We start from the raw sequence: 22,127 nt of genomic DNA, 5'->3' as shown, positions 1-22,127 counted from the left end.
AGGTTCCTTCCAGTTCCTTCCAGTCAAGAGTCAAGTCATTGAGTAAGGCAGGAGTGGCTGAAGGAACAGACCCAATGGATCTTCTTCTCAAGTCAGCTGCTGCAAGGCTGAAAGTGTGGGGCCTTTTACTTACCACCCAGATGGTTCGATTTGCTCATCTAGAAGACAAGAGATTGGACTACATGCTTCTTTCTGGCTCCAAGCTTTTACTATGCTATAAAATATAGATGGTTTGGGTTCACAGGCTCAAATCAAGATATATTCTTGAATACACTTTCTTTAATATGCCTTTAATATTAGTTTGTGCCCCCCCCCCCATTTTCTTCTTTCTCATAAAAAATGGAATGTCGTGTGTGTGGCAGTATGGTCTCTGGTGCGCAGTAATCCTGAACCCTTGATGTAAAATTCATTATTGAATCAAAGTCTGTAGCTTTCTCTCTTCATTTGTTTCTTCACTCTCCAAGTAATCTTGAGCTTTGACATCTTTGTTAGTGTCCTTTGGCCTTTTAGCGGAATGAGAATGCGGTATGTCTAGCCATCGGGCTGTATTCTGAACATGGCAAAGTGGGCATGCAGAAGAGTAGGGAATGTTTGTTCCAGAACCCCTCATTCAGGCATGTGGAGTGGGAGCTGAGGAAGCTGAGCTCCTGACTTTCCATGCAGCAGAAAGGAGCTGGGTCAGCTTGGTCTCTGGGGCCCAGTTCTGATTTTGTGCGGTGTCTCTCCTTCTGTTTGGAGAAGTATCTGAGCAGATGCCCTTGATTTGGAGGCGAGAGGCCAAAAGCACGATAAAGACTCCTTTTGTGGAGAGGTGCCTGGGTGCCTGGCGCTATGCTCATTTAACTTTAATTCTTCCAAGTGCCCTGTGATGTAGGAATCGTTATCACCTCCATTTTTTAAATAGAGAAACTGAGGCATAGAGAGGGTAGATCAAATGTCTAAGCTCATGTAGGGGAGCTAAGATTTGCACCTGGGCCATCTGATTCTAGAACCCTCTGTCTTTCCTACTGCCAGTGCTGTCCACACACAGTACGGGATCCTAGAGTACCAGTCTGGCTCTGCCAAGAGAAGGTGCAGCTAATAATAGTAATCCCTAACTGTCAAGTCTCTCATCAAGATTGAAAAAGTAGCAGTCAACATCAGAGTTCTAAAAAAAGATTATGTTATAAGCAGGTCAGGTATCATTCGTTGCTTCAAGAAGTATACAAGGGCTTAGTATATGCAAGGAGAATGTATATACTCTGCTATCCCAAATAGATACCCTTCTATAGAGACCCCTGCCCTCATGGATCTTTTGGTCATTTGACAACTGAGGGAGTTAAAGCTGACAGATTTTGTGTAACTTGTCCATTCTATCCAGCTTGTCTGTGGCAGAGCTGGAATGCAAGCCAACCCGGGACCCCACAGGCACTCAACTTCCTGGTGTAATAGAGAGCAAGACCTCAAAGGTCCGATATGAAAGGCCGCCTGTGATCTTTTTCTTTCCCTGAATCTGTGGCAGAATTCAAGGTGTCCTTCAAGAAGTTGCCAAAGATAAGGATCAGTGTGAGTGGATTGTATAGGGCTGGGTTTCTTGACCCATTGATATTTGGGCTGGATAATTCTTGGTAGTGGGGACTGTCCTGCATCGGAGGATGTTCAACAGCCTCTCTGACCTCTGACCCCCAAGAATGTAGTAGCCGGTTGCTACAACCAAAAATGTCTCCTGATATTACCAAACATTGCCGGGAGGCAGATTGCCCCTGGTGGAGAACCATGGGAACCAAGGGACAATAAAACAAAAATTCTTTCTTGGCTTTAAGTCAATGCAGTGTTGCCTTCATGGGACTCACATCATGTCACAGGACCGAACCTCAAAATTTCATAGTGGTGAAGGTAATCCTTAGGGTGACTTGGGAGCCTGGAGCTATGATAGGTTTCTTCAGGTGAAGTTGAGGTTAATTGATGGGCTTGGTCTAAGAGCGAAACGTGTCTTTAAGCACTAGAATTAAGCAAAACAAAACAAAAAACAAAAAAACACTGGAATTGCTCTCAGTGGGGAGAGATGCTCACACAGTGAAAGGCAGGGAACTGAGGGGTTGGGAGCTCCCTTGCTCCCATCTCATGCTAACTGGAGGGAGAGGAATGGCAGTGGGTGACTGGGGTTCTGACAACTTACAGTGTGGTCCATAGACCAGCAGCCATCGATCCCCTGGGAGCTTGCTAGAAAATGCAGACACTGGGGCCTCCTTCAGTCCTACAGAATCAGAATCTGCATTTTATTAAGATCCCCAAGTGGCTTGGTGGCATTTTCATGTTTGAGAAATAGTAGGCTATGGTATTAAGATACACTTTAAGAACTGAGAAGACCTCGCCTCTCCATGTAAAAGGTCCTCTCGCTCTCACTTTTGCTGTCGGTGCATGAGCGTGTGTGGATGATAAGTCTGTTTTGCTTATTTGCATCACTGCTATAAGAAAGTGGTTTTGGGTAGGTTAGAAGCATCTAGACTTTAGTATTCAGCAGAATTGATGAAGATGGACGTGAGGTTTGTGCTGTGGGATGTGTGTGTGTGTGTGTTTCTGGTTTACGCTCTCTTATAAGTTTTAAGTGATGAAGCTACTGTGTGTGTATTCCCTGTCACACAGGTCCCCACCCCCATATGTGAGAAAGCGCGCCTCTGCCAACTATTAGGAATCAGAGCTCAGAAAAACCAGCAGACATTTTCCTCGCGTACACGAAGCGTGCTTCACAGGCACGGAGTGAACACGGAAGGAGTCGATGACTTTGGATGAGCTCTATAAGCAAGGACCTCCTGTACGATCATGGGTCGTTAGTTGGGATCACTGTACCTGCAAAGAATAAAAAAGGTCACCGCCGACGGTCCCAGGAGCGCAGACACTCTGTCTGTGCTGCCCCCTGCTGGTTAAGGCGCCTTACACGCGCTGCACTTAGCCGTGAATTTCCCTTCTCCCCACACCTTCTTCTTTTGTTTATTTCTGTATTTACGCCTTTATAATTACAAATTCACAAGTGATTTACTGTTGTTAAAAATTTCAAGTAACAGAGTCATTAAAAAAAGAGATAGAGCGCTTTCCTTCCCCCTCCCCCTCCTTACTGGGCTACAGGAGGGCGGGCTGTGGTGTGGTGGGCTCTGCTCCCCCTGCTGATGCCCTTACTCAGCAAAGGTCCGGGGGCACAGAGAGGGCACTTGGAGCATTTGCGGAGTGAATAAAGGGACTGCCACTGTCAGGTTGATGTGCTCCTTTCCTACACGTTCAAAGTCCTAGAGACGGTCTACTTTTGTACATATATGGGTTCACACTGTAGGCACGTTTCTTTACTTTTTGCTCATAGTATACCTTGGGGATCTTCCCGTGGCTGATATCTGGATACATACCACTGACTAAATACACCGCCATTGTGTGACGGATCCCATATGGATGGTGTCGAAGTTCCTTCTGTTTTGCACTATGTCCAGCCGTGCTGCTTGCCCAGGCCTCTTGCCCAGATACAGGTGTCCCCAGGAAAGATGCCTGACATGGAACGCTGGTGGCAGGACTCCTCCTTCCCATGCCTTTCACTGGGTCCGAAGACTGCAAACCTGAATCTGCCTGAAACACAAGCTAGACGGAAGGAAACTCCTTCCCCTGGGGTTGGTGGCGAGTGTCCGTCCTGGGCTCGTGTCCTGCGCTTGGCCAACATACTCACACACGTACACACACACAAACACACACACACCATCCTATCCCAGCCTGCTCGCTAGGGAACCTAATTTTAAAACCTGAGCTGATGAGTGTTAGCATATCCTACGGAAGCACACCCCGAACTGAGGGTCCTGAGGTCTGAGTTCTAATACAGGTTTGCCAAAAAATTACCTAAAAGTGTTGAAGAGATGATCCATTCTTTCTGAGCCTCAGTTTCTTCCTCCTTAAAGTGGGTTGGGAGGAGGATGACTAGGAGCGGACACTTTGCACGGCCAGCCTTCCAGGGTGAGGCTTTGGTCACCCGCCCTTGACCCCAGGTTGGATATGGGAGCCAAGAAATAGGAAACTGACAAGTTGAAAGAACGTCAGCTGCTCCCGGGTGAGGTCAGAGCCGGACCCTGGTGACCTCTACCCGGTCAGCAGGTCAGCAGCCCCACCTTCCCCGGAGCTGCGGCAGCCAGTTCCTCCCCTGCTCCTTGGCAAGGGCATGATTTGCATCTGTGCAGAGGGAAGCCTGGAGAACACCAACCCCACGCATGGCTTGGTACTCGGCTACCTTCTGAGGGCTACCCGGCCACAGACTCTGCTTCGCTTTTCTTGCCAGAGTGACAGGCACTAACGAGAGCGGTAAGGACGAAGCCCTGGAGTCCCACTGCCCAGGCTCGAATCCCGACCCTGCTGTGCCTTATCAGCTGAGTGACCTGAGGCCACTGACTCAGACTCCTGTTTCCTTGTCTTTAAACTGGGGATAATGTTAATACAGCTTTGATGGAGTGTTGTAAGGACTCAAAGAAAGTTCTTTTTATTTTTTTTCCCTTTGCTTTTTTCTTTGTTGACATTCATTCCAGCGATCCATAGAACATAAAAGCCCATATATTTTCTCATCATGAAAATATAAAATTTGAAATAAAGGGTTAGTTATAAAACCCAAAAAGCTGGCATCTGGGAGACTTGATGCAGAGGCTGGAGTAGAAAGTGGGTGGGGAGGTAAGAAGATCTTGGACGAGGGCTATAGGTGAGTCTCCAAGAGGGACCTATTTGCCAGGTGGGACTTTGCTAAAGCTGGTGATGCTTCCTCTGAAAGCTCCCCAGGAGCACAGATCTCAGTCTGTTTCATTCATTGCTCTATCCCTAGTGCCTTCAAAAACACCTATAGCACAAAGTAGGTATTTATGTGTTCGTATTTAAATTTCACGGTTCCTATATTCTTTTATCTTTTATTACTTTCGTTCCCAGCTTGAGATATAATTGACATATAACATTGTATGAGTTCTAGGTGGACAATATAATGATGTGTTATGTGTATATGCTGCAAAAACGATTACCATAATAAGCTTAGTTAACATCCATCGGCTCAGGTAGTTAAATATTTTTCTTGTGATGAGAAGTTTTAAGATCTACTCTCTTGGCAACTTTTGAATGTACAATAGAGTGTTGCTAATTATAGTCACCATGCTGTGTGTCATATCCCAAGGACTTACTTATCTTGTAACTGGAAGAATGTATTGTTTGAACACCTTCACCCGTTTCTCCTACACCCCTCCTCCTGCCTCTGGCAACCACCAATTTGTTCTCTGTTTTTATGAATTTGGTTTTTGTAGATTCCACACATAGGTGGCATTGTGCAGTATTTGTCTTTCTTTGAGTGACCATTTGCAACAACTGTTGTTGCAAATGGCAGGATAGCCTTCTTCTTCTTTTTTTTTTTTATTTTAAAGATTTTATTTATTTATTTGACAGAGAGAGACAACAAGTAAGCAGAGAGGCAGGCAGAGAGAGACTGGGGGAAGCAGGCTCCCTGTCGAGCAGAGAGCCCAATGTGGGGCTTGATCCCAGGACCCTGAGACCATGACCCGAGCCGAAGGCAGGGGCTGAACCCACTGAGCCACCCAGGCACCCCAGGATATCCTTCTTTTTTAATGGCTAAATATTATTCCATTAAAAAATAGATATTTGGGGTGCCTGGGTGGCTCAGTGGTTTAAAGCCTCTGCCTTCAGCTCAGGTCATGATCTCAGGGTCCTGGGATAGAGCCCCGCATCGGGTTCTCTGCTCAGCAGGGAGCCTGCTTCCTCCTCTCTCCCTCTCTGCCTGCCTCTCTGCCTACTTGTGATCTCTGTCAAATAAATAAATAAAATCTTTTAAAAAAATAGATATTTAAATATATACATTTGCTAATATTGTTATTTATATATATCTCACATATGTATCTTACATTTTCTTTTTTTTTTTTTTAAGATTTTATTTATTTATTTGACAGAGAGAAATCACAAGTAGGCAGAGAGGCAGGCAGAGAGAGAGGAGGAAGCAGGCTCCCTGCTGAGCAGAAAGCCCGATGCGGGGCTCGAACCCAGGACCTGGGATCATGACCTGAGCCGAAGGCAGCGGCCTAACCCACTCAGCCACCCAGGCACCCCCTTACATTTTCTTTATATATATTTATGCCTCATGTTTTCCTTATCCAGTCATCTGCCCATGGACACTGAAGTTGTTTCCACGTCTTTGCTCTTGTAAATAATTCTGCAGTGAACATGGGGTGTAGATCTCTCTCTAAGGAGGGATTTCATTTACTTCAGGTAAATACCCAGAAGCGGAATTGCTGGATCATATTGCTGGTAGTTCTATTTTTAATTTGTTGAGAAACTTGCATACTGTTTTCCGTAGTGGCTGTACCAATTTACATTCCCACCAACAGTGCCCAAGAGATTCCTTTTCTATACATCCTTGCCAACACTTGTTATCTCTTATCTTTTTGCTAACAGCCATTCTAACAGGTGTGAGGTGATATCTCATTGTGGTTTTTGGATTTGTGTTAATCTCATGATTAATGTTGTTGAGGACCTTTTCATGTACCTGTTGGCCAAATGTCTGTCTTTGGAAAAATATCTTTTCTGTTCCTTTGCTGATTTTTTAATCAGAATCTTGTTATTTATTTATTTATTTTTGCTATTGAGTTGTATGAGGTTTTTAAAAAAATATATTTTGGATAATAACCCCTTATCAGATACATGATTTGCAAACATTTTCTCCCATTCCATTAATTGCCTTTTCATTTTATTGATGGTGCTTTTTTCCCCTTCGAGTGCATAATTACTGCTCAATACGTGTTTTTATTATTAATATTCAGAACAGAGCATAACACCTAGAACAAAGAGGTGGTCTAGAAATGTTTGATGAGTATATGACAGCTGCATGAAGGAGCTGGAAATGAGGAGCCACATTTTAGCTCTATTTCTGCCGTCGACTTCATCTACCACCAAGCTTACAGCTCCTCCTGACTATCGGCCTTCCCCAAACCTGCCTCTAATTTCCTATCATAGCATTTTTCCGTGGGGCTTTTCCTCCTTCTGGAAAGCTCTTTTCATTTACTTCTGCTGTCAAAATTCCATCCTTCAAGAGGCAAACGATATGCCACCCCTCCTCTGTGAAGTTTTCTCTGTTTCTCTATTTTGCAGTGTTTCTTCCTTCTCATATTTGCAACATATTTCATCATTGATGATTCCCAAATTTATATTTTCGGTCCATATCTTCCTTATGAGCTCCAAACTAGTGTCTTCAAGTGTCTACTCAGTATCTTCATCTGGATGTCTAATAGACTCAAATGTAATCTGTCCACCCCTCACCCCTCCACCCACACAGCTATGCAGGCTCTCCCATCTCAGTTAAAGGCAACTAGATCTTTCTATGTGCCCAGGCCAAAACATTAGTCATCCTGATGCATGCCTTTCTCTTACATCCTACTCTCAGTCCATCTGGAAATCTTTTTAGATCTTCTTGGAAATATCCAAAATTAGAACACTTCTCACCACCTCCACTGTTAGCACCATGGTCCCAATTGGGGCCAGTGGACTCCACCCCTGCCCTCCCCTCACGCACAATCCATTTTTACAGAGCAGCCAGAGTGAGTCTTAGTAAAATATAGGTCAAAACATCAGTCTCCTGCTAAAGATCCCACAGGAGCTCCACGTTTCACTTAAAGCAAAAGCCAACATTCTTGAAACAGCCTATCAGGCTTTACAAAACCACACATCTCTCTGACCTCCTCTCCCACTGCTCTTTCGGTCCTGGACATTCTCCTCTTGTCCCTCCCAGATTCACTATCCAGCCTTTTCTATCCTACTCTCTTCTCCAGGAGACTGGTTCCAGGAATCTCCAAACTTTCTCAACAGTCTTTGGCTTGTAGTCTGGTCAGTAGATGGCAGGTGCTGGTTTGCCATGGGGAGATGGGAGCTGAGAGAGGTTGTTATTTATCTCTCTGTTTCCTTCCCTGCTAAGCCTGGTCGTGGCCATGACTCTGTTCTTTATCAAAGACCCCGTCTGTTAGCCCTCTCCTACAACCTGCCTCCTCCAGGCTCCAGGAATCCTGCTCTCTACTGGCCCCTTCTGGCTGAGGAGTGCTATTGCTAACTCTCAAGGGCCTGACCTTGCAGGTTTACCTTACCTCTGTCCACAGCTTCGTAAATAGTCTTTATACTTAACACTCCTCAGTTACTCCTATTAAGGTGCTCTCTGCTTCCTGCCTAATATTGAATGATCTCTAACCCGGCCTAACGCTGTTGAAGCAACACTTTTGGGATATTGTGATTTATAAGAAAAACATATATTTGTCATTAAGATGATCAAAATATATTTCTCATATATATTTGGTCTTCGTGTGGAGTTCACAACTCTCCAAACTCTTGGAACTTCCTTGGTGCTGAAAGTGATAAAGATGTCTCTTTTATGTTAATAAGGTGGCTTTTGAAACTAGCCGAAGGATGGGTTGCCAGGAGAACCAAACATGTAATTAGACAATTGGAACTTTTTAAAAAAAGATTTTATTTATTTATTTGACAGAGAGAGAGAGAGAGTGCACAGGCACAGGGAGTGGCAGAGGGAAAAACAAGGAGCAGGGAGCCCAATGCAGCACTCGATCCCAGGACTCTGGAATCATGACCTGAGCCAAAGGCAGACATTTATCTGAACGAGCCATCCAAGTGCCCCTAGATGACTGAACTTTCAGTCCCACCTCTGACCTCTGGGGAGAGGAGAAGGCCTGGAGGCTGAATCAATTGCCAAAGGCCAATGATTTAATCAGTCATGACTACGTAATGAAACTTCTATAAAAATGCAAGAGAACAGGGCTGGGAGAGCTTCCGGTTTGGTGGACGCCTGGGGACTTGTAAGAATGATGTACCTGGAGAGGTCATGGAAGTTCTGCGCCTCCCCCATACCTTTCCCTATGCATCTTTTCCATCTGGATGTCCCTAAGTTATGTCCTTTTATAATAAACTAGCAGTCTAGTAAGGAAAATGTTTTTCTTCATTCTATGAGCCATTCTAGCAAATTAGTCAAATGCAAGGAGGAAGTTTTGGGAACTTCTGATTTATAGCCAGGTGGTCAGAGCACAGGTAATAACCTGGTTTGCAACTGGCATCTGAAGTTGGTGTGTGAGGGGTGCAGTCTTGCAGAACTGAAACCTTAACCTATAGAATCTGATGCTGTTTCTGAGTAAACTGTATCTGAATTGAGTTGAATTCTTGGATACCCTGATTGTGTCTGAGAATTGCTCATTGGGGGTGTGGGAAGCACCACTCCTCCCACGTTGGAATTGGTTATGACAACCAATTTTACTTTCCATCCTGATCTTCTTCTAGCATGCTAGGCACACTCTTGCCCTAGGGTCTTTGCATTGGTTCTTCCCTTTTCTTGGTATATTCTTCTGGATGTCCATGGATCCCTCCCTCTTGTCTTCAAATCTTTGCTCAGTTGTCACCTTCTCAGGGATCATGTTTCTTTGTTCTAATAAAATTGTAGCCCTTCTACCATGGCATTTAGTCCTTTTAAAAAATAATGCTTATCATATAACTCATGATGTTATTTGTTTATTTTTCACTTATTTATTGTGATTTTCACTATCTTTATCCTCTCACTAGATTATAAGATCCTTGAGGGCAAGGGTTTCATCTGTTTTCACTGAAAAATATCCACTATTAGAATAATGCCTGGCATATGGTAGATGATAAGTGAGTGTTTGTTGAATGAGTAAATGTTTGAATATATCCCACTTTGTTTTCAATGGGTCCCTCCATGAACTATATAACCCAAGTGGTTATCTCATTACTCCAACTAAATAGTGCATTCTCCAAGAGGAATAATTAGCATTTATACCTGAGATTGCAAGGCAGAAACCCTTAGGCTGGACTTAGCCTACAGGCAAGTTTACTTAAAGTATTGGCGCACACCATGTTTCAAGTACTATTTTGATTTATCTTTCCAACATTAAAATATGGGGGATATTTCATTTGAAGATGCGGATTCCTGGTTTCTATGCAAAAACAGAAGTTCTGGTCATATTTTACATCATGTTTCTCATTCTTTAACAGCTGAACAGGGCCTTTCCCCTTAGACTGGGGATGTCCTCTCCTATGCCATCAGGGCTATACCTCTTCCTAGTGTTTCCTTGATCTCTTCTAAAGCTGGTGTCAGTCAGCAACTCTGCTAAACTCTTGTAAACAAAGAAGTCTGCAGCCTCTTGTGGTCAAGTATATACCAGGGAGACAATTATTGTTTGATAATGATGATGTACTAATGATGATGTAGAAAGGAGTCCAATTTCCATTTCATCTACTCTTTTCTTCGGCAAAGTCTCTTCATTTACTTGTTCTATCAATTAGTGTTGATGCCTCCAAATATAATTATGGATATGTCTTTTTCTTTCTTTTTTTTTTTTAGTTACATCACTTCGCTTTATGCATTCTCAAATTCTATTATTAAGTGCATACATATTTTTGATTGTGTCACTCCTGAAGGTCAAGACCTGAAATATATCAGAGGAACTGAAGGACACTGAGGACATGAACAACCAACTTGTGGTTGATGAGCTGAAAGATGTTATCTGTCAACCTGACTTAATTAGCATATATAGAACCTGATGGCAAAGTAAAAAAAAAAAAAAAAAGCAAAATAAGCATTCTTTTCAGATATACATGGGAACACTCACTAAGGTAATTTATATTCTGGGCCACAAAACTAATCTCTACAAATTTATAAGAATTTAAATAATACAAAACATGTTCTTTGATAATAATAAGATTAAACTAGAAGTGAGTAAAAGAAAGATATAGCAAAAAGCTCTAAATAATTAGAAATTAAAAAAATACACTTCTAAATAACCAATGGATCAAAGAAGGAATCATGAAGGAAATTCTAATGTATTTTAAGTTAAAAAAATGGAAGCACAACATATTAAAAAAATGTGATGTAGCTAAAGAAATGCTCAGGGGAAGATGTATAGAATTAATTACTTATGAAGAAGGAAAGTCTCACAACAATGGTCTTCACTACTACCTTAAGAAATTATAAAAGGAAAGCAGGTTAAACACAAAGGAAGCCAAAGGAAGGAAACACAGAGAGCAGAAATCAATGAAGTAAAAAATAGAAAAGCAATAGAGAAAAGTCAATGGAACCATAATTTATAAATTTCTAGCAGTCTAATCAGGAAAAAGAAGAGAGAATATGCCAGTTAGCAACATCATAAATGAAAGAAAGGACTTTATTATAGATCCTACAGAAATTAAAAGGTTAGTGATAGAATATTATGACCAACTTTATGTTGATGAACTTGAGAACTTACATGAAGTGGAAAAATTGCCTGAAAGACCGAAATTTCCAAAGCTCACTCAAGGGGAAACAAATAGAGGTGCATGGGTTGTGCAGTCAGTTAAGGGGCCGACTCTTGATTTCAGCTCAGGTCATGGGCCCAGGGTCCTGGGATCCAGCCCTCCTTCAGGTTCTATGTTCAGCGGGGAGTTTGCTTGAGGAATCTCTCTCTCCCTCTGCCCTTCCCCGACTTGTGCTCCTACATGCACATCCTCTCTTTTTCTCTCTAGAATCAACCAATCTATCTTAAAAAAAAAAAAAAAAAACAACACACAAAAAACCCCAAAGAAATATAGGCTGAGTAGTGCTATATGTATTAAAAAAATTAAATTTGTAGCTATAAAATTTCCAAAAAAGAAAACTCCTAGGCCATATAAGTTTGGTGGTGAATTTTGGCAAATACTAAAGGAAGAAATAATACCATTCTAGAGAAATTTTTCCCCCAAAAATGGAAGAGGGTAGAATATTTTCCAATTTATTTATGAAGCCAATATTAACCAGACACCAAATCAGGCAAAGACATTACATAAAAAGAAATCTAAATCCCAAATATACCTCATGGACAGAGATGCAAAAGTCCTCAGCAACATGTGAGCAAATCAAATCCAGCAATGTATTAAAAGGCTAACACATAATGAACAAGTGGGGGATGCAAGGTTGGTTCAACATCTGAAAATCAATCAGTGTAATTTACCATATCAGCAGATGAGAAAAGAAAAATAACTATTTCAATGATGCAGATGAAGTATTTTAGCAAAATTCAACACCCATTCATAATAAAATCTCTAAAGAAACAAGAAGCTATGAAACAGAAATCTGTTCACAATGTCCCTTTGCCGAAAACCCTATACCATTTCTATTGTTCCTGTCCCCTATAACTCTAGTACTTTGCCAGCTTCCTACACTAGCATTCATTCATTCATTCAAGATCTCTCAGTATCTACTGTGTGGGAGTCGCTGGGGGACACAGCAATGGGCAAAATAATAAAAATTCTCTACCTTCATGGAGCTTACATTCTGGCAGGTTAATGCGGCTCTTCCTGGCTCCTTGCACAGTGCTCAGTGGCCTTTCATTCCCTCACACTTGTCATTTCCCTCCAGGCACAGGACCTCTGAGGGGCATGCTGGTCCCTCTGGAATTCTTTTCCTTCCCTCCTTTTTTTTTTTTTTTTTTTTTTTAAGATTTTACTTACTTATTTTAAATGGGGGGCACAAGCAAGGGGGAAGGGCAGAGGGAGAGATTTGCAGGCTCTCCATTGAGCAGGGACCCTGATGGACGTGGGGCTCGATCCCAGGACGTTGGGATCATGACCTGATCCAAAGGCAGATGTTTAACAGACTGAGCCACCCAGGCGCCCCTCCCTCCCATCTTTGTCTGTGTAACTCTTACTTATTGTTCAGATGTTAGTTGGAGTCACTTCTGCGGGGAAGTCCTCCCTGATACTCTTGCCTAGATGCCTCTTCTTTTATATACTCTTACTGTGCTTACCTTCCCCCTCATTATAGCCCTTATTGTATAATTATTTATGAGACACTCTGACCTCCAGGCTTCCGATGGATTATGGGTTCTGTGAAGGCAGGGGCTCTGTTTTCACTCACTAGCACCCAGTACAGAGTAGGTGCTCATTCAATATTGTTTAAAAGCCCGAACTTGTGCCAAAACTTTATTCAACTTTTTATTCAACTTTGGCCTGGAATGGGATAAGAACTGGTCTAAGAACGTGCTCAGGAAATAGCATCCAAGATGTGGAGAAAAAGGAATCCTGGTTCATGGTGGTGGGAATGTACACTGGTGCAGTCACCTTGGGAAACTGTGGAGTTTCCTCAAAATATTAAAACTAGAAATACTATGTTGTCTAGAAATTCCACTGCTGGGTACTTCCCCAAAGAAAAGGAAAACAAAACACTGATTTAAAAAGATATGCACCCTTATGTTGCTTGCAGCATTATTTACAATGGTCAGGATATGGAACCAGCTTGTGCCCATCGATAGATAAATGGGTACAGAAGTGGTATTTACACACAATGGAATATTACTCAGCCGTAGAAAGGATGAAATCTTGTCATTTCTGACAATATGGATGAACTTGGATTGTATGATGCTAAGTGAATAAGTCAGACAGAGAAAGACAAATACCATATGATTTCACTGATACGTGGAATCTAAAAAATAAAACAAATGAACACACATATAGACACACACCATAGAAACAGCTGTTAAATACAGAGAATGAACTGGTGGTGGCCAGAGGGGAGGGGGTAGGGGATGGGCAAAATAGATGAAGGGGATTATGAGGTATAAACTTCCAGTTGTAAAATAAAGAAGTCAGAGGGATGAAAAGTACAGCATAAGAAATATGTCAATATTTAATAACGTTATACAGTGACAGACGCTATCTACACTTACCCTGGTGAGCACTGCAAAATGTATAAAATGGTTGAGTCTTTACGTTGTATCCTTGAAACGAACATAACATTGTATGCCAACTACACGTCAATTAAAAAAAATAAAAAAGAAAGCGGCGCCCAAGGAAGCATTAAGTAATTTATCAGTGGTCTTTAAATTAGTCATCCACCTGTCTAACCTTGTTTGGATTCAGCGCGTACTTTTTCCGCTTCCTTTGTGAGATCTCACGGGAGGCTTCTGAAGTTCAGCTCCGACGTCAGCCGCATTCCTCTGCTCTTCTGACTTATCCACAAGGCAAATGAGGCTGGTTTTGTGCAAGTAGATTTGCGCATGCTCTTCCCAGACGGGATGCTCCATCTCTAAGGTGCTGGGCTCCATCGGGGCCATTTCCCAGATCCCTTCTGACCAAAGCTTTGGTCAAAGCTTTTGCTCCCCAGTGCTGCTGGGGTTCACAGCCCCACCTTTACCCAGAGAGCCCAGGGAGGTATGCCCAGAGAGACGCTGGGTGGGGATGGCTTTCTCATTGGCAGGCTAGGCAGTGTGGGCCCAGTCAGTCCGGGGAGAACGAGAACAGCAGCCTGGAGGTCTGGGATGGTCTCTGCCTTCCTCCCCCACCCTGGCCTCCCCCGCAGGAACCTAACTGTGTATCTCAGTCCTAGAATGTGAGGAATGTGCCAGAGCCTGATAGGCCTGAAGCGATCTGCAGAGAGGCAGGGAGGAGCGCTGCTCCTCAGTCAGAGCCCTGAGAGGTTAAGGACTCTGGGTCCTGAGAGCTGGGCTGCCCCTCCCCTCCTCCCTGGGCCTCCTGCAGCAGCAGGATCTCAAAGGCTCCATTGTGCACTGAGCTGGCTTTGGGTCCCTCCCGTGTCTGCTAGGAGGTTGGAGAAGGGACACTGTTAGAAAAGTGCCCCCACCAGCCTGTTCAAGCTCATGTCCCTTGGTCTCTCACCCCTGAAGGATGGTGTAGACACAGACCGTTGTTTCTGCCTCCCAGAAAGCAGTCTGTCCTCTGTCTGTTGGCTTTTACTATTTTTTTTCTTTTTTTCTTAAAGATTTTATTTATTTGACAGACAGATCACAAGTAGGCAGAGAGGCAGGCAGAGAGAGGAGGGGAGGCAGGCTCCCTGCTGAGCAGAAAGCCCGGATGCTGGGCTCCATCTCAGGACCCGGGAATCGTGACAAGAGCTGAAGGCAGAGGCTTCAACCCACTGAGCCACCCAGGTGCCCCTGTTTTTTTTTTTTTTTTTTTCCCAAAGAAACAGCTGTGTAGTTTTATTGATGTTCTCGATTTTCCCCCAGTTTTATTGAGATATAATTGACATACAGCATTGTAGAAGATGAAGATATATAACACAAGGATTTGACTTACCGTCAAATCACAATAAATTTAAATTAAATGTCTATGTGTTTGTTGAGTTTCTATATGATTCCTGCCCTTCCTTATCTTTACTATTTTCTTTCCTCCTTTGCCTTGCTTGTTTTGTTTGTGCTGCTTAAACAACTGACTTGAAACTGTCTTCTTTTCTCATATAAGCATGTAATGTGCTGAAGTTCCTTTTAAGTACTCCTTTTGCTGTATCGCCTAAATTTTGATAGGTTGACTTCATTGCAAACTATTTTTTAATTTCCCTTGTGATTTCTCCCTCATCCCTTGAGTATTTTGTTTAATTTGCACATATCTGGGGATTTTCCTGATATTTCTCTTTTACTCGTTTCCAATTCAATTCCTTTGTGTTCAGAGAACATTCTTGAATGATTTCAATTTTTTAAATTTCTTGACTTTTTTTTTTTTTTTTTTTTGGTCTCAGAATATGTTCTTCTTGGTGAATGTTCTGTCTGAGCTTGAAAGGGCTGTCTATTCCAATTTGGGAGGGGCATTGTTATATAAATGTCAATTGGACCAAGTTGATTGAAAGTGTTGTTCAAGTCTTCCGTATGCTTACTGATTTTTGGTGGTGGTGGTGGTTTTTTTTTTTTTTTTAAGATTTCATTTTTATGTAATCTCTATAGTTAACGTGGGGCTCAGACTCACAACCTGGAGATCAAGAGTCATACGCCCTACTGACTGACCCACTCAAGTGCCCCAGTACATATACTTTTTTTTTCTTTTTAAGCAGGCCTCATACCCAGCATGGAGCCTAATGCAGGGCCTAACTAATGTCCCTGAGATCAAGACCTGAGCTGAGATCAAGAGTCAGATGCTTAAATGATGAATGTCATTTAAGGAACCGAATGTCCCAACTTTGAAGACTGATATGTTTTTTAAAATAAATTAACTCCTTTATTCATATTCCTATTTATCCCTGGTCATGTTCCTTGTTTTGAAATTCACTTTAATTGATATGAGGCATTTCCTTTGATTGGTGTTTTTTTTTTTTTTGGATGTGTTTTAGTATTTTTTTGATTGGTGTTTGAATGGCATTTCTATTTTTATCCTCTTATTTTTAACCTAGTTTGTCTTTATATTTATATATTTGGTTCCCTTTATCCACTCTGGCAATCTCTGAATTTTAAATGGAGAGTTTAGGCCATTTTCATTTAATATAATTATTATTTGTTTGGGTCTACTTGTTGTTGTTGTTGTTGTTGTTTTTAATATTTAAAGAGAGAGAGAGAGAGAGAGAGAGCACATGTACACACCCATAAGCATTTGGGGGAGGGGCAGAAGGAGAGAGAATCTTAAGCAGTCTCCACACTCAGCGCAGAGCCCAAATTAGGATTTGATCTCAAGACCCTGAGATCATGACCTAAGTGGAAATCAAGAGTTGATGCTTAACTGAATGAGCCACCCAGATGCCCCAATTATTATTATTTTTTTGGTTCCATTTGTTCTTTGTTCCTTTTTCCTTTTTTCCTGTCTTCTTTTGGTTTGCCTATTTTTTAATGATTATATTTAACATTAGGTATACTTCTAAAAATTTTAAAACACACCTTAGCAAACTTAATAGAATCATACAATTTCTGCTATCATACTACCATCGAATTAATCTAGAAATTAATAATAGAAAGATAACTGAAAAATTCCAGCATATGTGGAGATTAAACAACACACTTTTAAATAATACATGGATTCTAGAAGAAATCTCAAGAGAAATTCATGAGAAATTTAAAAAATATTTTGAACTCAATGAAATTGAAATCATAACTTATCAAAGTTTGTGGGATGCAGTGAAAGCAGGCTTAGAGAGAAATTTATAACACTGAATGTCTAAAAAAAAAAAAAAGGAAAGACTAAAATTGATATCTAACTTTCCACCTTAGGAAACTAGAAAAAGAAGAGCAAATAAAATCCAAAGTAAGTAGAGGAAAAGGAATAATAATAATTAGAGCAGAGATCAGTGAAATGGAAAACAGGAGGTCAATAGAGAAAAAACAATGAAATCAAAAACTGGCCTTTGAAAAGATCATTAAACAGATAAAAAGTAAAATAGTTGAAAAAAAGAAGGAGGACACAAATCACTAATATCAGAAATGAAAAGGGGTCATTAATACAGATCCCATGGAAATTAAAGGATAATAAAGGAATACCATGAATAACACTATGCCCACAAATCTGATAATGCAGACAAAATGGACCAATTCCTTGAAATGAACAATCTGTCCAAAGTCACGCAAGAAGAAATAGATGATTCAAATAGGACCATATCTATTAAAGAAATTGAATCAATAATTAAGAACCTTTCAAAACAGCAAGAACTAGACCCAGATGAGTTCATGGGTGAATTGTACCAGATGTTTAAGTTAGAAATTATACCAAAGCTCTAAAATCTTTTAGAAGATAGAAGCAGAGGAAATACTTCCTAATTCAATCTATGATGCCAGCATTACCTCAATACCCAAACCAGACAAAAACAGGCCAATATCTTTCATGGGCATAGATGCAGAAGTTCTCAACAAAATATTAACAAATTGAATCAAAAAAGTATAAAAAGACATTTTTACCAAGACCAACTGCGATTTATTCCAAATATGCAAACTGGTTTAATATTCAAAATCAATTAATGTAATCTATCCCATAGAAAAATCACATGATTATGTGAATAGATGCAGAAAATGCATTTAATAAAATCTAACACTCATGCATGATAAAAACTCTTAGTAAGCTAGGAATAGAGGGAAACTGTCTCAACTTGATAAAAACTACAAGAAACCTACAGCTAACATCATACTTAATTGTGAGAAACTCAAGACTTTCCTTCTAAGATCAGGTAAAAGGTAAGCATACCCTTACAATTCTGTTTCAACATTATACTGGAAGTCTTTGCTAATGAGTAAGGCAGAGTGGTATGATCCAAATGCTTCACTTTTTCGACGTTATGAACTTTTATTTTACCCAGGGGACGGGTCTGTTGAAATGCATGATGTGAAGAATCACCGCACCTTTTTAAAGCGGACCAAATACGACGATCTTCACTTGGAGGATTTATTTATAGGCAACAAAGTGAATGTGTTTTCTCGACAGCTGGTGCTGATTGACTATGGGGATCAATATACAGCTTGGAAACCAAAAGCATACAGGTTGGGAAGGAATACTTAAAACCTTCATTCTTCACCTATATATAATAAGTGATTATATCAAGGTTGTAAGATACAAGGTTAACATATAAAGCCAATTGCTTTTCTAAATACTAACAGTGAACAAGTGGAATTCAAATTAAAAACACAATACCGTTTACATTAGCACCCACCAGAAGGAAATACTTGAGTTTAAAGAAATTTTTTTTAAGATTTAATTAATTTATTTATTTGTCAGAAAGAGAGAGAGAAAGCACACAAGCAGGCAGAGAGGCAGGCAGAGGTGGAGAGAGAGGTAGGCTCCCTGATGAGCAAGGAGCCCAATGGGGGACTAGATCCCAGGACCCCGGGATCATGACCTGAGCTGAAGGCAGCGGATTAACCCACTGAGCCACCCAGGCATCCCGGAAATACTTGAGTTTAAATTTAACAAAATATGTACAAGTTCTTTATGAGGAAATGTGATAAATGAAATCATTTATCTGACTCTGATAAATGAAATAAAAGAAGAACTACATAAATGGAGATATATTCCATGTTCATGAATAGGAAGACTCAATATTATTAAGCTGTTAAGCTGTTCTTCCTAGTTTGATCTATAGATTCAATGCAATCTCAACTAAAATCCCAGCAAGTTATTTTATGGATATTGACGAACTGATTCTAAAATTTTTTGGAGAGTCAAATGACTCAGAATAGCTAACACAATATTGAAAGAGAAGAACAAAATTGGAGGACTGATTCTACCTGATTTCAAGACTTACTATAAAGCTTCAGTAATCAAGACAGTGTGGTATTGGCAAAAGACAAATAGCTTAATGGAGTAGAATAGGGAGCCCAGGAAATGGACCTCTATAAATATAGTCAACTGATCTTTGATAAAGGGGCAAAGGCAAAAGAATGGAACAAAGATAGTCTTCTCAACAAATGGTGCTGGAATAACTAGACACCTAGACCTGTGTCTGGTGTAGACACAGACCTTACACCCTTCCCAATAATTAATCAAAATGGATAACAACCCTAAACGTAAAACATGAAACTATAAAACTCCTAGATGATAACATAGGAGAAAGCCTAGATGACCTTGGGTATAGTGATGCCTTCTTAGATACTACACCAAAGACATGATCCATGGAAGAAATAATTGATAAACTGGACTATATTAAAGTTAAAAACAAAATGAAACAACTGCTTTTGGGAAAGACAATGTCAAGAGAATGAGAAGACAAGCCACAGACTGGGAGAACACATTTGCAAAGAATGTATCTGATAAAGGTCTGGTGTCCAAAATACGCAAAGAACTATTAAAACTCAACAATAAGAAAACAGCCCAGTTAAAGAATAGGCCAAAAACCATAACAGACACCTCACCAAATAAGGCATGCAGAAGGAAATAAACATATGAAAAGATGTTCTTCATCATTTGTCATTAGGGAAATGCATATTAATACCACTACGTATGTAGTAGAATGACTAACATCTAGAACACTAACACCACCAAGTGCTGGTGAGGATGTGGAGCAACAGGAATTCTGATTCATTAGTAGAAATGCAAATGGTACTGACAATTTGGAATACAGTTTAGTGGCTTCTTAGAAAACTAAATATACTCTTATCATAAGATCTAGTAATTGTACCTCTTGGTGTAAAGGTAGTTGGTCTAGGTAGTTGAAATTTTGTGTTCCAGTAAAAAATTGCACATGGATGTTTATAATAGGTTTATAATTGCCAAAAGTTGGAAGCAACCAAGATGTTCCTCAGTAGGTAAAAGGATAAATAAACTGTGGCTCATCCAGACAACAGAATATTGTTCAATGCTAAAAAGAAATGTTATCAAGCCATAGAAAGATGGAGGAAACTTAAGTGCATATCACTAAGCAAAAGAAGCTGCTCTGAAAAGTCTATGTACTGCATGGTTCCAACTATATGACACTCTGGAAAAGGCGAAACTATGGAGACAGTGAAATGATCTGTGGTTATGGAGGAGGAGGGTTGTGATGAATACGCAGAGCATAGAGGATTTTTAAAACAGTGAAAATATTTTATATGATGTTATATTGATGGCTCTATGTCATTATACATTGTTGAAAGCCATAGCATATCCAACACCAGGAATGAGTCCTGGGGCACCTGGGAGGCTCAGTGGGTTAAGCTTCTGCCTTTGTCTTGTGTCATGATCTCAGGGTCCTGGGATCGAGCCCCGCATCGGGCTCTCTGCTCAGCAGGGAGCCTGCTTCTGCCTGCCTCTCTGCTTACTTGTGATCTCACTCTCTCTGTCAAATAAATAATAAAATTCTTTTTTTAAAAAAAGAATGAGTCCTAAAACTATGACTTAGGGTGATTATGCTGTGTCGATGTGGGTTCATCCTTGGTAAGAATTATACCATTCTGGTTGAGTCATGTTAACGATGGAGGCCGTGCATGTGGGGGTGGGTAGTGGGTATATAGGAAATCTCTGTGTCATCTTCTCAACTTTGTTGTTAACCTGAAACTCTTCCAAAAAAGTTTTAAAAAAATCAACAGAGCCTCACGGACATGGGAGACTATATCAAAAGGTGTAACACTATAGACTCCCCTCCTAACTGGACTCCTCAAATAAGAGGAGAGAGAGAATGGGGCAGACATCTTCTCAAAGGTATAAATTCAAGAAGCTCCACAAGATAAATTAGAAGAAAACTATATCTAGTCACATCATAGTAAAAGCATTGAAAACCAAAGGTAAAATGAAAATATCGAAAGAGCTAGAGGAAAAGACACGAAATACAGGGGAATATGACAAACTCTCTACTTTGACCAAACTTGAATGAAGCTCTTGAGTCTTCTTTCTGATTAGGTCCCAACCTTAGGCTCTGTCCTTGGTCCACCTACCTAGTCCAGGGTTAAGAAGAATTCTGCTGATTGGCTAACAGACACATGAGAAAATATTCCTCATCATTAGCCATCAGGGAAATTCAAATCAAAACCACACTGGGATACCATCTTACACCAGACAGAATGGCAAAAATTAACAAGGCAAGAAGCGACAGATGTTGGAGAGGCTGTGGAGAAAGGGGAACCCTCTTACACTGCTGGTGGGAATGCAAGTTGGTGAAGCCACTTTGGAAGACATCATGAAGATCCCTCAAAAAATTAAAAATAGAGCTACCCTATGATCTTGCAATTGCACTACTGGGTATTTACCCCAAAGATGCAGATGTAGTGAAAAGAAGGGCCATACGTACCCCAATGATCATAGCAGCAATAGCCACAGTCGCCAAACTGTCGAAAGAGCCAAGATGCCCTCCAACGGACAAATAGATAAAGAAGATATGGTCCATATATACAATGGAATAATACACCTCCATCAGAAAGGATGAATACCTAGCTTTTGTATCAACATGGATGGAACTGGAGGAGATTATGCTGAGTGAAATAAGTCAAGCAGAGAAAGTCAATTATCATATGGTTTTGCTTACTTGTGGTACATAAGGAATAACATGGAGGACGTTAGGAGAAAGAAGGGAAAAGTGAAGGAGGGGAGTCAGAGGGGGAGATGAACCATGAAAGGCTGTGGATTCTGAGAAACAAACTGAGGGTTTTATAGGGGAGGGGGTAGGGGAATGGGTGAGCCCGGTGATGGGTCTTAAGAAGGGCACGTATTGCATGGAGCACTGGGTGTTATATATAAACAATGAATCCTGGAACACTATATCAAAAACTAATGATGTACTGTATGGTGACTAACATAACATAAAGATCATAATCATAATAAAAAGAAGAATCCTGCTGAGTCAGTTTAGCAAAAATTCCTTACTTAGTATCTGATCACCCTTGATGTCTGATCAAATTCCTCATCTATCCTCAATATCTTATCACTCTGGCTTGCCTTCAGCAAGAACTCTG

General features: G+C 40.9%; 1 protein-coding gene across 2 annotated transcripts in view; it reads left to right on the top strand.

Moving 5' to 3' along the window:
* SH3TC2 (SH3 domain and tetratricopeptide repeats 2) overlaps nucleotides 1-22,127 on the top strand; it is a 99,754-nt gene that overhangs the window by 5,683 nt on the left and 71,944 nt on the right. The window contains exon 1 of one of the 2 annotated variants that reach the window (XM_047731394.1): nucleotides 4,035-4,311. The exons of the other annotated variant lie outside the window; for it this stretch is intronic. The gene's annotated coding sequence lies outside the window, so the exon portion shown is untranslated. Of the gene's footprint in view, nucleotides 1-4,034; nucleotides 4,312-22,127 lie in introns of those variants that run through there. 2 annotated transcript variants of the gene reach the window in all.

Source organism: Lutra lutra, chromosome 5, assembly GCF_902655055.1.
Source record: "Lutra lutra chromosome 5, mLutLut1.2, whole genome shotgun sequence".
NCBI lineage: Eukaryota > Metazoa > Chordata > Mammalia > Carnivora > Mustelidae > Lutra > Lutra lutra.
This window is presented reverse-complemented; position numbering and strand designations above follow the sequence as displayed.